General features: G+C 38.7%; 1 long non-coding RNA gene across 1 annotated transcript; it reads right to left on the reverse strand.

The window, feature by feature from the left end:
• Positions 1 to 615: 615 nt before the first annotated feature.
• LOC117674175 (uncharacterized) lies at positions 616 to 1,380 on the reverse strand. The gene is made up of 2 exons (XR_004593738.3): positions 1,248 to 1,380; positions 616 to 948 (listed from the first exon to the last, which is right to left on the reverse strand). It is a non-coding gene; the product is annotated as an uncharacterized LOC117674175 (long non-coding RNA).
• Between the last annotated feature and the right edge of the window lie 13,161 nt (positions 1,381 to 14,541).

Genomic DNA, 14,541 nt, shown 5'->3' on the forward strand with positions numbered 1-14,541 from the left:
TTACTAATTTCTCTCATCCCAACCAATTTTGGCACAGAATATTCATCCTTCTTAATCACCAATTACACGTAATTTACCTCTATCATTGTTCTTTAATGCTTCTTCAGATCCATCATGTGTAGATTTCCCAAAATGGGTGTAGTCCTGGGTCCTGGAAGGACATTGTGGGAGCTGTTACTCCAGGAACGTCCAACCCAAAGGTGCTTTTTCAAGCACCTTTGTTAACTTTCTGGTTAACTTTACCAAAAAGACCAGTTGCCTCTTGAAAAAGCACTTTTGGGACAACCATGACCTGGATGACTAAGAATCTCCATAGACATCCAGCAACTGCCCCTTTTCAAAAGAAATAAAATTCTTTTGAAAAGAAATATAAGGGTTAGTGCAGCCAAGAGAATAACAAGTTGTTTTATTTGATCAAGGTTAAAATAGATGTTTTGCTGTCTCTGGTAACTCATAAAGGAATTTTGCTGGCCAGAACTGAATGACAAATTTTGAAGGATTTGCTTATAGATAAGAGATAAGATATGGGAGAGCATTTGTTGTATTTTAAGAGAAGATGATATGTTATTAATGCAATTTATACTTGATGTGATTATGAGAAGTCATTTTAACACATTACTTTTCTTTTCTTTTATACAATTTAGTCTTTAAACAACATCTAAAAACTAGACCATATGGCATCAGATTGTCAGATATTGCCTTGCCGTTAAAAAAAAAAAGCAATTTCAAAGCATAAAAAACAGCTTGTTATATTTTTTTCAGATCAACGCAACATAGCACAGGTCTTGAAAAGCATTGGAGAGGCGGAAAGTCCAAAAATGGGGGTGAGGTCCAGGTTATCTTTAGATGTTCCTGGGGGTGGATGGAAGGTAAATATTTGCAGGAAGCTGGTAAAGAAGAGGAAGAGCTCCATTTTGGCCAGGTTGTCATCTGCACATATTCTTCGACCTGGAAGAAAGCATAGATGGCAAAAACAATGAGAGTTTATTGGTTTTTAAAAAAACTATTTCACATGTTTTCCCAATGTCTATGGACATGGAGAGATCAGCACACAGGAAAGCAATAATAGATCATAGAGACGGAAAGAAGTTAAAATGCAGTAATGGAATAGAAATGGACTCTGAGTACTAGATGGCAGCAGATGTTCTGAATGTGAAAATAATGTCAAAAAAGATGGAAAATTAATCACAACAAATGGAGCAATGCCCCTTTTATAAAACATATTCTATGACATCAGAGGATCTCACCTGCAGAAAATGGCATGAATGTATCCCTCTTCACAAATTTTCCTTCAGAGTCAAGAAAATGCTCAGGATAGAATTGATAGGGTTTCTCCCACTGAATTTCATCATGGAGCACAGAAGTGAGCAATGGAAGTATGTACGTTCCCTAAAAATTGAAAGGATAAAAAAAAACCCATATGAAAATGAGTATGTCCATTTAATACATATGGCTATAGAAATTATTATAGTTGTTTTTAAATTGTTTATTGAAAAGTAAATATTTGGCCTGGAGCAACACCCATTAAAAAAAATGGGTTGCTTGCTTATATGCAGGTAGACAAGGAGGGGAAATAAAGCAATAAACTAAGATGAGGGAGAAATAGATCTTTCTCCTTGTTTCTCTCATCTCAATTGGCAACTGCCAATTGCACAAGGTTGACACAAAAGTGGGATGAAGTGTGCAAATTCATGGTTCCAATTTGATTCTTTTTGTTTTCTCCATCTTACATGCTGAGAAAACATGGCTGCTTTTGCTATTTCATGATCTGGGCTTGCCAATCGGCTCTACCTGCTGCCAGTTTACCCTTTCTTCCAGTAAGCCCTGGAAATTGTTCTGGATGGGATCAATCAAGGGAAGTGAGTTTGCTCTCTGTTATGGAAGGGTTGGATTCCCAAGTTCTCTAGTGAAATGGATTCAAATTAAGCTTAGATGTTTGATTGGTTGCTTATCTAACACTTATGAGCAAAAATATTTAATAATAATTTTATTAAATGTTATAATTATAATAGTAAAAACTAATAGAAACTAAAAGATGATAGAAAGGATAGAAAATACAGAAAAGAAACAATAAAGAAACAAAAAAGGGAAGGAGAAAACAAAGTAAGAATGTAGAAAAGAAAAGTAATATATAAAAAGTATCTTCCCATTTTCATCAGAAGTGTTAACAATTTTAGTAACCTTCCTCTTCTTCCCCTATCTCATTTCTTATCTACATACACATCAATAAATCAGCATAATTTCAGTCCTGGAGTAGGCAAAAGTTCATTAAGGATTATCAGAGATAAAAACATATCTGTTTTAACCTCAATCAAATAAAGTAGGTTTATATTACTTCCTTTTACTTCTAAACAATATTTTAGTCCATTCAAATAATGTTGGAGAACTTGATTTCTTTTCTTTTTTTTCTTCATCTCTTCTCAAGAAATTCTTCAAAACTTTAACAAGCCTCATTTGTATATCCATTTATTCAGGTCACTCTCTTTGTTTATTGTTTGTGTATCCATTTTAATTATTAAGACATTAACCAGTTTCTTTTGTATGTCCAATGTAATATCTTTTGTGGTTATCTTTTTTTCTGGCCTGTCATTTGTAAATCCACTTTTAACTCATTCTCGATTTGTTTGATAGTACTTGTTTCTCTTCCATAACATCTTTTAGACATAGTCTTTTCAAAGAAGCAGATGTCACTATTGACATTACTGCTCAAAACCATGCATTAGAGGAGAATATTTGTTGCTCATAGTCAGGGCCGGATTTAGATGAAAAGAGGCCCTAGGCTATTCCACTTATGAGGCCCTTTCACTTATAGTGAAAGTGTAATTTTAATTTTGCTAACAATTTGAATGTAGGGAATGTAGGCCCAGTTGTGGGATTCAATTTTTTTAACAACAGGTTCTGTGGGCGTGGCTTAGTTGGGGGGGTGGCTTGGCAATCATGTGACCGGGTGGGCGTGGCTAGCTGGTCACGTGACTGTGTAGGCATGGGTAGCTCGTCATGTGATCAGGTGGGCGTGGCTATGTGCATAGACTTTTTTCAGAGGGCTGAAAAAAGTCATTTCTGACTGGGCCTCGCACTTTTGACCGGTCCTCACACTTATGACCATCCTCACATTTATGCCCGTGCAGCTTTCTTAACAACCATGTCACTCATTTCACAACTGCTTCTCTTCATCATGGTGACAAGATAGGGCAAAAACGTAAAATGAGAGGACAGTCGTAAGTTCGAGGACTGGTCAAAAGTGCGAGGACCAGTCAAAAATAACTTTTTCAGCCCTCTGAGTAGTCCATGTGCACAAAAGGACTACCCAGAGGGCTGAAAAAAGTCATTTCTAACTGGGCCTCGCACTTTTGACCGGTCCTCACACTTATGACCATCCTCACATTTATGCCCGTGCAGCTTTCTTAACAACCATGTCACTCATTTCACAACTGCTTCTCTTCACCATGGTGACAAGATAGGGCAAAAACGTAAAATGTGAGGACAGTCGTAAGTTCGAGGACTGGTCAAAAGTGCGAGGACCAGTCAGAAATAACTTTTTCAGCCCTCTGAGTAGTCCATATGCACAAAAGGACTACCCAGAGGGCTGAAAAAAGTCATTTCTGACTGGGCCTCGCACTTTTGACCGGTCCTCACACTTATGACCATCCTCACATTTATGCCTGTGCAGCTTTCTTAACAACCATGTCACTCATTTCACAACTGCTTCTCTTCACCATGCATAAAAGGATACAGCAATAGAGAGGGATGAAGGAAGGGAAGGGAAATTAGAGTAGGAGGGAGGGTAAGAGAGGGAGGAAGAGAGGAGGAGAAGGAGAAAGGAAGAGGAAGTAGGGAGGAGAAGAAGAGGGGGAGGAAGAGAAAGTAAGAAGGAAAGAAAAGAGAGAGGTGGTAGGTTTGAGGAGATTGCTGTACAATAAAAAAGATGAAAGGGAAGAAAGCCAACCCCAAACAAATATAAAGATATTAAGATAAAGAATGAATTGTTAAACTTTAAAGAATAAAAGAGAACAAATATGAATAAATAACAATAATTAGAAACACACATACAAACATACAATGTATTTTCTTTGAACAGAGTATTTGGCCGGTTCACAAATTTAAACAGTGTTTAGTCATTTCAATTAAATTTACAATTTCTATATTTCCTTTTTACCATATTTATTCCTCATCTATTTTTGTAAAAAACCAATATTACCCTTCATCCTCATCTCTAATCTTAATCAAATTCAATTTTTCCCTTCTATTCTATATTATACCCCTTCCCATTGTCATCTATTTTTATATCCATCCTCACATTGGTTAATTATGTAATATTAGTTGTTTAATATAAATTCAACATTTTAATATAAATCAATTAGTTATATAACTACCTTTTTTGTATATTAATCAATATGAACATGAATATTCCAATTATTTCCATGCAATCCAATTTCTTACAAATCAATTAATTATATTTACCAATAATAATAAACCAAATAATTTCCCCCATATATTCCTTCAAACCACAACTTAACCATTTCTGCTTTCAGAAATATACAATTAATAGTATCTCAATTATTACAATTCCCTAGTTAAATAGAGCTTTTTTTCTTTTGTGTTTTAAAATCCTGAACTCTCCTCTTTTTCCCTAAATTTCCCATTGTTCGCACCTACCTTTTTTGGTGAGGAAAAAGAAAAGAATTCTGCCTGCCTAATTTTCCAACCTTGCAGCAATAGCAAAGCAGTTTCAATTTCGTTTCTCAGCATAGCTAGGGGGAAAAAAATCAGCACTCTTTGCAAGGAAGCAGAAGAGCCCTGAGCAAAACAGCTGAGACAAATCAGCTGAGAGCCGGGAGGCCAATTAGCCTATGCTGAAGCTCCGTGGGCCAATAAAATTACAAAAAAAACACCGAACCCTTTGTTAAATTGCTGGCTCCCCCGCCCCTCGCCCACCACTATTTATTGGCAATAAATAGTGGTGCGGAGGGGCGGGGCAAGCCAGCAATTTAACAAAGGGTTCAGCTGCACCACTGGCTCTAAGGCGGCCCTTTGAAGCCCCGCAGCAAGAATTTGAAGTTTTTTTTTCCTCTAGCCATCGGAGGCAGCAATAGATTGGGAGTGGGCAGGGTAAGCGAACGGCCGGCGATCCAACAGAGCAGAGAGTGAGGGCGAGTGAAGGCATGGAAGCTGCTTTCTCCATCCTGCTCTCTTGCATCCGGAGCCGGTGGGGAACCACGTGGCAGCCCACGTGGATCCCAGGCAGCGGAACTCAGGCTAGGGAAGGGGTGGGCAATTGTGGCTCTTTTATAACCTGTGGCCTTCAACTCCCAGAATTCCAAGCTGTCTCAGGAATTCTGGAAGTTGAAGTCCACAGGTTGTAAAAGAGCCACAATTGCCTACCCCTGGCTACGGTAGGCTGGCGCCGCGCGGGTGGGAGGCGAGGGGCGGGCGAGTCAGCAATTTAACAAAGGGTTCGGCCGAACTCCCTAGAACCCCCAGAATCCCACCACTGTGTAGGCCCCTCTTGATCTTGAGGCCCTAGGCTGAAGCCTAGTTAGCCTATAGGAAAATCCGGCCCTGCTCATAGTTGAACTGTGGAGTCCTTACCGTCTCTGAATTTGGCTGTTATCTCATCTGCAAGAAAACAGTCAAACTCAGGTAACTTGACTAAGTAATATCATCAGTACAAAAAGCCACTAAGCTCAGAGACCACCAAGGACTTAAAAATATATTTCAGTATGTTCAAAGTTACAATATTTTGCTTCATTCTGTAATTGTAAATTGAGTTTTCATTTTCTTTTTTAAATTGTAATCTTCAGTTCTCTCTAGTTCCCACTTGTGTCCAGTTTATAAAGTCTTATTATCTTTTTAAAAAATCAAAACAAAAACATTTTGCCTTGGGAAAAATTATTTAGAATTACTTCCAAAATCTTATTTCAAGTTATCTGAATCTTTAGTCCATTTGCAACTTTCAAAATCAATTTTTAATCACCCTTTTTCTATTTATTCCCCCTCCCCCATTTTCTTAAGTTCTTAAACTTGTAGTTAAATGTTTCTTTCACTAATGATTGAAGGAAACTCATCTGATGCTGTCAGATTTGTTGATTCAAAGCTTTTTAAAAGGTGAAAAGTAATAAAAAAAACAATTTCCAAAAATGAGATGAACTTCATGTCTTTTTAAAGGTGCCAACCAGGCTTGAGCAAGATGAATATTCCCTCATCTCCCAGGTGCCTAAAACCTCCAGAGACTGCAGTCTAGTGGTGTCTTCACAAGGCAAAACCATCTGCTGCACTTGTGAGTAATTGCAAATCCTCTCTTTGCTCAGAGAGGAATTATTAAATTGCTGGTCTACTCTGAATTTTCATTCCTCTGTGATAATTGATTCCACTTTTTGCAGAACTGTCTTCAGTTCACCATTTTCTTCCTCTAGAAGTTGAGGCCATCAAGAAATATTTTAGAAATATTTTGACAACCATGGACCTGACCCAAGTAGTTCAGGGTCCGACTCATAGGGGGGGGACACACACTTGACCTGGTGTTTCTCTCGGGGCAGTGGAGATATGATCTGGAATTAAGGGGTATAGATGCTTCTCCCTTGTCGTGGTCAAATCATTTTCTACTGAGGTTAGACTTCAGGACACTACTCCTCCATTGCAGGGAGGCAGAACCGATTAAGTGGTTCCACCCCAGGCGCCTAATGGATCCTGAAGGGTTCCAGAAGGAGCTTGGGGAGATACCTGACTCCCTTGTCCACAGTCCTGCTGAGTCCCTGACTGCTGCCTGGAATAGGGCAGCATCTGGGGCACTGGACCGGATTGCGCCTTTGCGACCTCTCCATGGCGGTGGATCCAGGAAAGCTCCCTGGTTTACCGAGGAGCTCCGGGAGATGAAGCACCAGAAGAGACGTCTAGAGCGATGCTGGAGGACCAGTAGCTCCAAATCTGACCAAACACTCTTAAGAGCCTTTATTAGGACTTATTTAGTGGCGATACGGGCAGCAAAATGTTCACGTTTTTCCGCACTTATTGCATCCGCAGATTCACACCCAGCCGCCCTATTCAGGGTGACTCGCTCCCTCCTTAATGTAGGGGGAGTGGAGGAGCCCTTGCAGGGTAGAGCTGAGGAGTTTGTGCAGTTTCTGTCGGATAAAGTCGCTCAGATTCGGATGGACCTGGACTCTGATTGGGCAATTCCAACCGAGATGATGGGGGCAGGTCTTAGTCCTATTGTGTGGGATGAGTTTGAGCCTGTGACTCCTGAGGAAGTGGACAAGGCTGTAGGAGCGATGAATTCCTCCACTTGTTTGTTTGACCAGTGCCCCTCCTGGCTGGTTTTGGCCAGCAGGGAGGTGACACGAGGCTGGCTCCAGGCTTTAGTTAATGCGTCCTTGAGGGAAGGGGCCTTCCCGCAACCATTAAAGGAAGCGGTTGTAAGGCCCCTCCTCAAGAGGCCTTCCCTGGATCCAGCAGAATTAAAGAACTTTTGTCCAGTCTCCAACCTACCCTTTGTGGGAAAGGTTGTAGAGAAAGTGGTGGCACTTCAGCTCCTGCGGTCATTGGATGAAACGGATTATCTAGACCCTTTTCAGTCTGGCTTCAGGCCTGGCTACAGCATGGAAACTGCTTTGGTCACTCTGATGGATGATCTCTGGCGAGCCCAAGATGGGGGTCATTCCTCCATCTTGGTGCTACTTGACCTCTCAGCGGCTTTCAATACCGTTGACCATGGTATCCTTCTGGGACGACTAAGGGAGCTGGGAGTGGGAGGTACCGTGTTATGGTGGTTCTCCTCCTATCCCTCTGGTTGATCACAATCGGTGTTGGTAGGAGGACAGAGGTCGACCCCTAGGCCCCTTGTTTGCGGGGTTCCTCAGGGCTCGGTCCTCCCTCCCCTCCTATTTAACATCTACATGAAGCCGCTGGGTGAGATCATCCAACAATATGGGGTGAGGTATCAGCAATACGCTGATGATACCCAGCTGTAAATCCCTACCCCGCATCAATTCAGTGATGTGGTGGATGTGATGTGCCAGTGCCTGGAGGCTGTGAGGGTTTGGATGGGAGTCAACAGGCTCAGACTTAACCCAGACAAGACTGAGTGGCTCTGGGTATTGCCTCCTAAAGACTATGTTGATTGTCCATCCTTGGTTCTGGGGGGGGAGTAATTGTCCCCCCTCAGAATGGGTTTGCAATTTGGGTGTCCTCCTAGACTCACAGCTAAGATTAGAGCAACATCTGACAGCTGTGGCTAGGGGGATTTTTGCCCAGGTTTGCCTGGTGCACCAATTGCAACCCTACTTGGATCAGGAGGCTCTCCTCATGGTCACTCATGCCCTTGTCACCTCACTGTTAGATTATTGCAACGCGCTCTACATGGGGCTACCCTTGAAAAGTGTTCGGAGACTACAGTTGGTCCAGAACGCAGCTGCGCGAGCTGTCGTGGGTGCACCTAGATACACCCACATTACACCAATTCTCCGCGAGCTGCACTGGCTCCCTATTGGTCTCCGGTCACAATTCAAGGTGTTGGTTATTACCTTTAAAGCCCTACATGGCTCAGGGCCAGGTTATCTTTGAAACCGCCTTCTACCACATAACTCCCAACGACCGGTAAGATCCCACAGAGTTGGTCTCCTCCAGGTCCCATCAGCTAAACAATGCCAGCTGGCGGGTCCGCGGGGGAGGGCCTTCTCTGTGGCTGCCCCAGCTCTCTGGAACCAGTTACCTCCTGAGGTCTGGACCATCCCCACCCTATTGGCCTTCCGAAAAGCGGTGAAGACCTGGCTTTTCTGGCAGGCCTGGGGCCATTGACCTTGCTCTTGCGATCCAGCGAGATCCAGCCATGAATGGTGTGAATGAGTTTTAATGTTTTTAATTTTTTTAATTTTTTAAATGTTTTTTATAATGATTTTAAATGTATTGTGAGCCACCCTGAGTCTTCGGAGAGGGGCAGCATACAAATTGAATAAATAAATAAATAAATAATAATAAATAGTTTTTTTGGGGGGGGGCAAATAAAGAAGATCCTTTCCCACAAATATAGAGACCATCTGCAATAGAGATTCAAAGCTTCTTTGTTGAAATAGAATATCACTAAAACCATTTCAACTCAGCATCAGGGTTGCTTCATGGTTGGGCAGCTAGGTCACTATAAAGGTTTGGTCTACTGGATCATCACACCTCCTATTTCCTTTTGCTATGTCTCTTTCTTTTCTTGCATCCTGCCAGAATGTTTTGGCTGGTATTTGGCAAGTATGTTTGGGGAAGATTTACTTCTCTGAGGTACAGTATATATGACTGTTTTCCTTGGCTTGGATGTAGGTAATTGAATCCATGAGGGAACTGAGAGCAGGAGAAATCAATCAATATTGTTATGGGAAGTGGGAGAAATGGAGGGAAATGGAGCATAGCCCACTCATGGGCACAAAGGGAGTAATGGTTTAGACTTGTTAGATCATTCTCAAAATTGTCTGAACCAAGTTATTGTTTCTTTGGAAGCTCTTGGACTTGGAAAACAGAAATAGGGGAATTAAGAAGTAAGGCTTACTTGAAAGGTTGGAAAAGAACGTGACTTGAGGAAATTATTGGACTATATTTATATATTTTTATATCTTAATTCATTTATAATCTAATTATAGATAAAGTTATATCTTTTAGTTTTATGTACATACTTACTTAGGATTATTATTATTTAAGATTATCTAGCAAATATTTGAGGAATAAATAAATAAAATTACTGAGACTGTAAAGAAATTTACACCAACAATAGTTTCCCCAGTAGGGCAAAAAACAATAGCCGATATGTCATGCAGCGAGAAACCAGGATCTACATCAAGCTTACAAAGTATGCAGGTGACATTAAACATGATTCAAGAAGTCATAATGAAGACACAAGAATCAATAACCAACAACCATGAGGAAATGAAAGGGGACGAATGTAGTTAAAGGAGATATAAGGAAATTGGATGATAGAATGGAGAAAATCCAGGAAATGATATGCAGATGAAGAATATTTTTAATTGAAATATCAATAAAATAAAAATGAGTATTATTAGCGGTCATATGTGCACCAAATACCAACCAAAAGGAATATTATAGCAAATTACATAAGCAGATAGTAGAGTTAGAACTGGATAATGTATGTTTAAGCAGGGATTTTAATGCAGTAGTAGACCCAAAGAAAGATTACAAAAGAGGCAAAAAAGGAAATTATCAGAGGAGAACCTTACCAGGCTCATTCTTTGAAATGGTTCGAGAACTGACTCTAAAAGATGTATGGAGAGAAACTAACCCACAGAAAAATCAATACACTTTCTTTTCCAACCCTCATAATTCATGGTCCAAAATTGATATGGTATGGATGGATCTGGAAATGGAGAAAGATATAACAGAAATAGAGATAACACCTAATATTTGGGCGGACCATAACCCATTAATAGTAAAATGGAAAGGAGAAGCAAAAAGGAAAAGGAAATGGACCATGAATCAGAGGGTTGTAAAAGAAAAAATATATACACAATATGTAGAAAAAGAATTAACGTTCTTTCTAAAACTGTATACATCTATACAAAATTTATGGGACACAACCAAAGCTTATGTGCGGGATATAACAATATCATATATGCAGTGGTGGGATTCAAATAATTTAACAACCGGTTCTCTGCCCTAAGATTTCTTCCAACAATGAGTTTGCCAAACTTGCTCAGAAAGTTAACAACTCCCGAAGTGGTGCGAACTGGCTGAATCCCACCACTGGATATATGGCAAAAGAAACAAAGATAAAAAGAAACAATATATAGAGCTGCAGGAGAAACTGGAGAAATTGGAATTAAAGTTGCAAAAAGAATCCCAAAATCAGGAAATTAAAGAAGAAAAAGAGCTAATCAAACACAGATTAAATTTAATTGTGCAGGAAGAAGTGGGCCCCAAAATTAGGTTGACCAGACAGAATTATTTTGAAAATGTCAATAAACCAAGGAGATGGCTGGCTCATAAATTTAAAAAAGAAGCAGAAAAGAAATTAATACAATACTTAGAGGATGAAGAAGGAACGCCACATTACCAGGAGGACAAAAAAAGTATAGCATTAAGATACTTCCAAACTCTGTAGAGTCAAGAGAAAGTAGAAGAAGAGGATATTAAACACTATCAACAGAAGAGAAATCTCCCTATACTACCAGAACCAACAAAGGAGAAAATGAGAAAATGTTAAATGAGAAAATAATGATGATAGAATTAAAAAGGGCAATTCAAAAACAAAAAACAAAACAAAAAAAAAAACCCAGGATCGGGCGGAATTCCAGCAGAATTTTATAAAGAAACCCAAGAACCATTAGCAAATCTACTATTAGAGGTACATAATGAAGCATTAGAACAAGCCAAATTACCAAATCCTGGACAGAGGCACTCATAATACTTATCCCCAAAGACAATGCTGATACACAAAAGATTCAAAATTACAGGCCAATCTCGCTGTTGAATGCCAATTACAAAATATTTGTGGAAATAATGGCAGAAAGAATTAAAAATATACTTATGGAAATTATACATTCAGACCAAAATGGATTCTTACATAATAGGCATGTAAAAAATAATATACGAACCATAATGAATGTATTGGAATATTATGAGGCACATCCAGGGAAACAATTGGCAGTGATTTTTATTAATGCACAAAAAGCGTTCAATAACTTGAATTGGGATTTTCTGATAAATCAATTAGTAATGATGAATTTCAGAGAAAAATTTATTGGAATGATTAGAGCAATTTACTCAAACCAGATGGCAAGAATAATACTAAATGGAGAATTGACAGAAGGTTTCAATATAACTAAAGGGGTGAGACAGGGATGTCCCCTATCCCCTCTGCTATTCATTCTCTCAATGGAGTCATTAATGCTACAAATCAGGCAAAACCAGGAAATAAAGGGATTAAAAATTAAAAAGGAGGAATACAAAGCACAAGCCTTTGTGGATGATCAGGCATTCATCATAGAAGACCCTTTAGAAAATGGCAAATTTTATTACAGGAAATAAAACAATTTGGTAAAGTAGCAGGGCTTAAGATAAATAAAGAGAAAACTAAGATGTTAATCAAGAATCTTATCAAGAGAGAAATTGAAGAACTGGAGGAGAAATTGGGGATTTCAAGGGCCAAAAAAATAAAAATAAAAATAGATATTTGGGAATATGGTTAATGGTAAAATGCACTACAATAAAAGAAAATAACTACAACAGACTATTACAACAAATACAAAAAGATTTGGACAATTGGGCTAAATTACAAATATCATTAATTGGCAGAATTTCAACAATTAAAATGAATGTATTACCTAAATTACTGTATCTCTTTCAAACAATACCAATAAAATTAGGGATTTTTTTTTTTACAATTCAACAAAATGGTATCCAAATTTATTTGGTTAAGGAAAAAAGCCCATATAAAACTAAAACTCCTGCAGGATAACAGGAGTTTTCCTGGATTGGGAGCTTTACTATCAGGTTGCAGCCATGACGTGGCTCAAGGATTGGATCCAACTGAAAAACAAAAGGATATTAATGATAGAAGGCCACGATCTCCAACTGGGCTGGCATGCCTTTCTCTGGGAAGGGAAAAATAAATCCATATTTCCAGAAGCACCTAATAAGAAATGCACTGTTAGCCACCTGGGAAAATTTTTTAAAAAATCATTATATGAAGATCCCAGTTTGGTTATCGACGATGGAGGCAATGATTTATCCAAACACTACAGATCTCAATAAAATGGTGAGCTATGCAGAACTTTTGGATGACAAAGGAGAATTAAAATCAGCCCAGGACTTGAAAAAACAAGGAATTGCGATGGAATGGTGGACCTATTTACAAATAAAGACAAGGTTTTAAAAACATCAGAAACAATATGGCATCTATGAGAAACAACTGGAATTGGATAAAATACTACAAGGAATGGGAGGAAAAATGATTACCAAATTACGCAATTTTCTTTTAAGATACAAAACGGAGGACAGTAAAGGAGACAATGATAAGTTGGGCCAGAAATTTTGGCTACAATGTTGAGTTAGAATATTGGGACAAATTGTGGGAAAGAAATTATAAACTCACCATGGCAGTTGCCTAAAAGGAGAATCTATACTGTATAAGATGTTCTACCAATGGCATTTACCCCCAGCGAGATTGGCTAAAATGTTCCAAAATGTTCCCTGAGTGTTGGAGATGTAGACATAGATCTGGAACATTCTATCACATGTGGTGGACATGTCCCAATGCCAGGAAATATTGGCTTAAAATTAAAGAATGGCTGGAAGAAATTATGGAACATAAAATAGAATTGAAACCAGAATTATGTTTATTAGGCATATTAGATTAAAAAATGGGAAAAAGCTATCAATACATAATATTACACATACTAACCGCAGCTAGGATCGCTTTTGCGCAAAACTGGAAACAAATAAATACCCCCTCAGATGAAATGGTAATTAGAAAGATACTGGAATGCGCTGAAATGGATAGGATCACCATGGAGTTAAATGAAAGAGAAGAATCGGATTATTATAAAACTTGGAGTAGATTGTACAAGTGGCTAGAGAATAGAAGCCAAAACAAGAAATAAAAGTTTTAAAATCATTGATTATAATATAAAGATATATGTATATATGTATAATCAGAATGTATTATATCATTATAACATAATTACTATATTATTATTAGAAGTGTTTAAAAATCTATGAGAAGGCAAGTATTGAATAGTGAATTACAAAAGCAGAATATACATGCTGATACGACAAGATGTAAAATTGTATTATACTGTTGTGTTGTTTGTTTTTTTCTTTTTGTTTGTTTGTTTTTGTATTTGTTATGTGTGGTTTTTAAAGTTGGAAAATGTTTAATAAAAACTATTTAATAAATAAATAAATAAATACCATATGTTTGAACTAAGATCTTTGTTATTCATGATTTATTGATGGATGAGATGGATGATCTGGCATGTATGACCAAGACAACCAAATAGCTGGATCTGCAACTTCTGGTTGAAACTTGGCTATAATTGGGTTGAGTTGCTAGGTTTCATTGCCAGTTGGCAATGGAGAATCTAAGTCTAGCATTCTTGGGAATTTCAATCTCATTCCTGGTGGCAGGAAATCTGGGACAATTCAGGAGTTCATGGCCATCTTAGCAATCATTACTTGACCCAGCTCACTTAGAGTCAAACACACTGAGATTTATATGGCCTGACTTTTATCTCAGAACAGTTGTGATATGATCTGTATGTGGAGAATCTTTTCATTAATACTTTACTCTGGTCAGATAATGATATGTTATTTGGCTGCCTATCCCCAGTGGAAGTAGGACATATATCCACTCAGTCATATTCATTCCAATGCACACTTTAGAATTCCAGAAGGAGCTTAAGTTCATCCCAGAAAGCTGATAGGTATTTTGCTGGTGTTTCTTGTCACTGACTGGAATGGGCATGTAACAAAGGTCTTGATTGGATTGCTCCAATGCCACTTGTGATTGTGCATCAGTCCCCAGGGTCTCTCTGGTAGATGAAATGCCAG

This window comes from Pantherophis guttatus, chromosome 1 (assembly GCF_059756535.1).
Source record: "Pantherophis guttatus breed Tessera chromosome 1, ASM5975653v1, whole genome shotgun sequence".
Lineage (NCBI taxonomy): Eukaryota > Metazoa > Chordata > Lepidosauria > Squamata > Colubridae > Pantherophis > Pantherophis guttatus.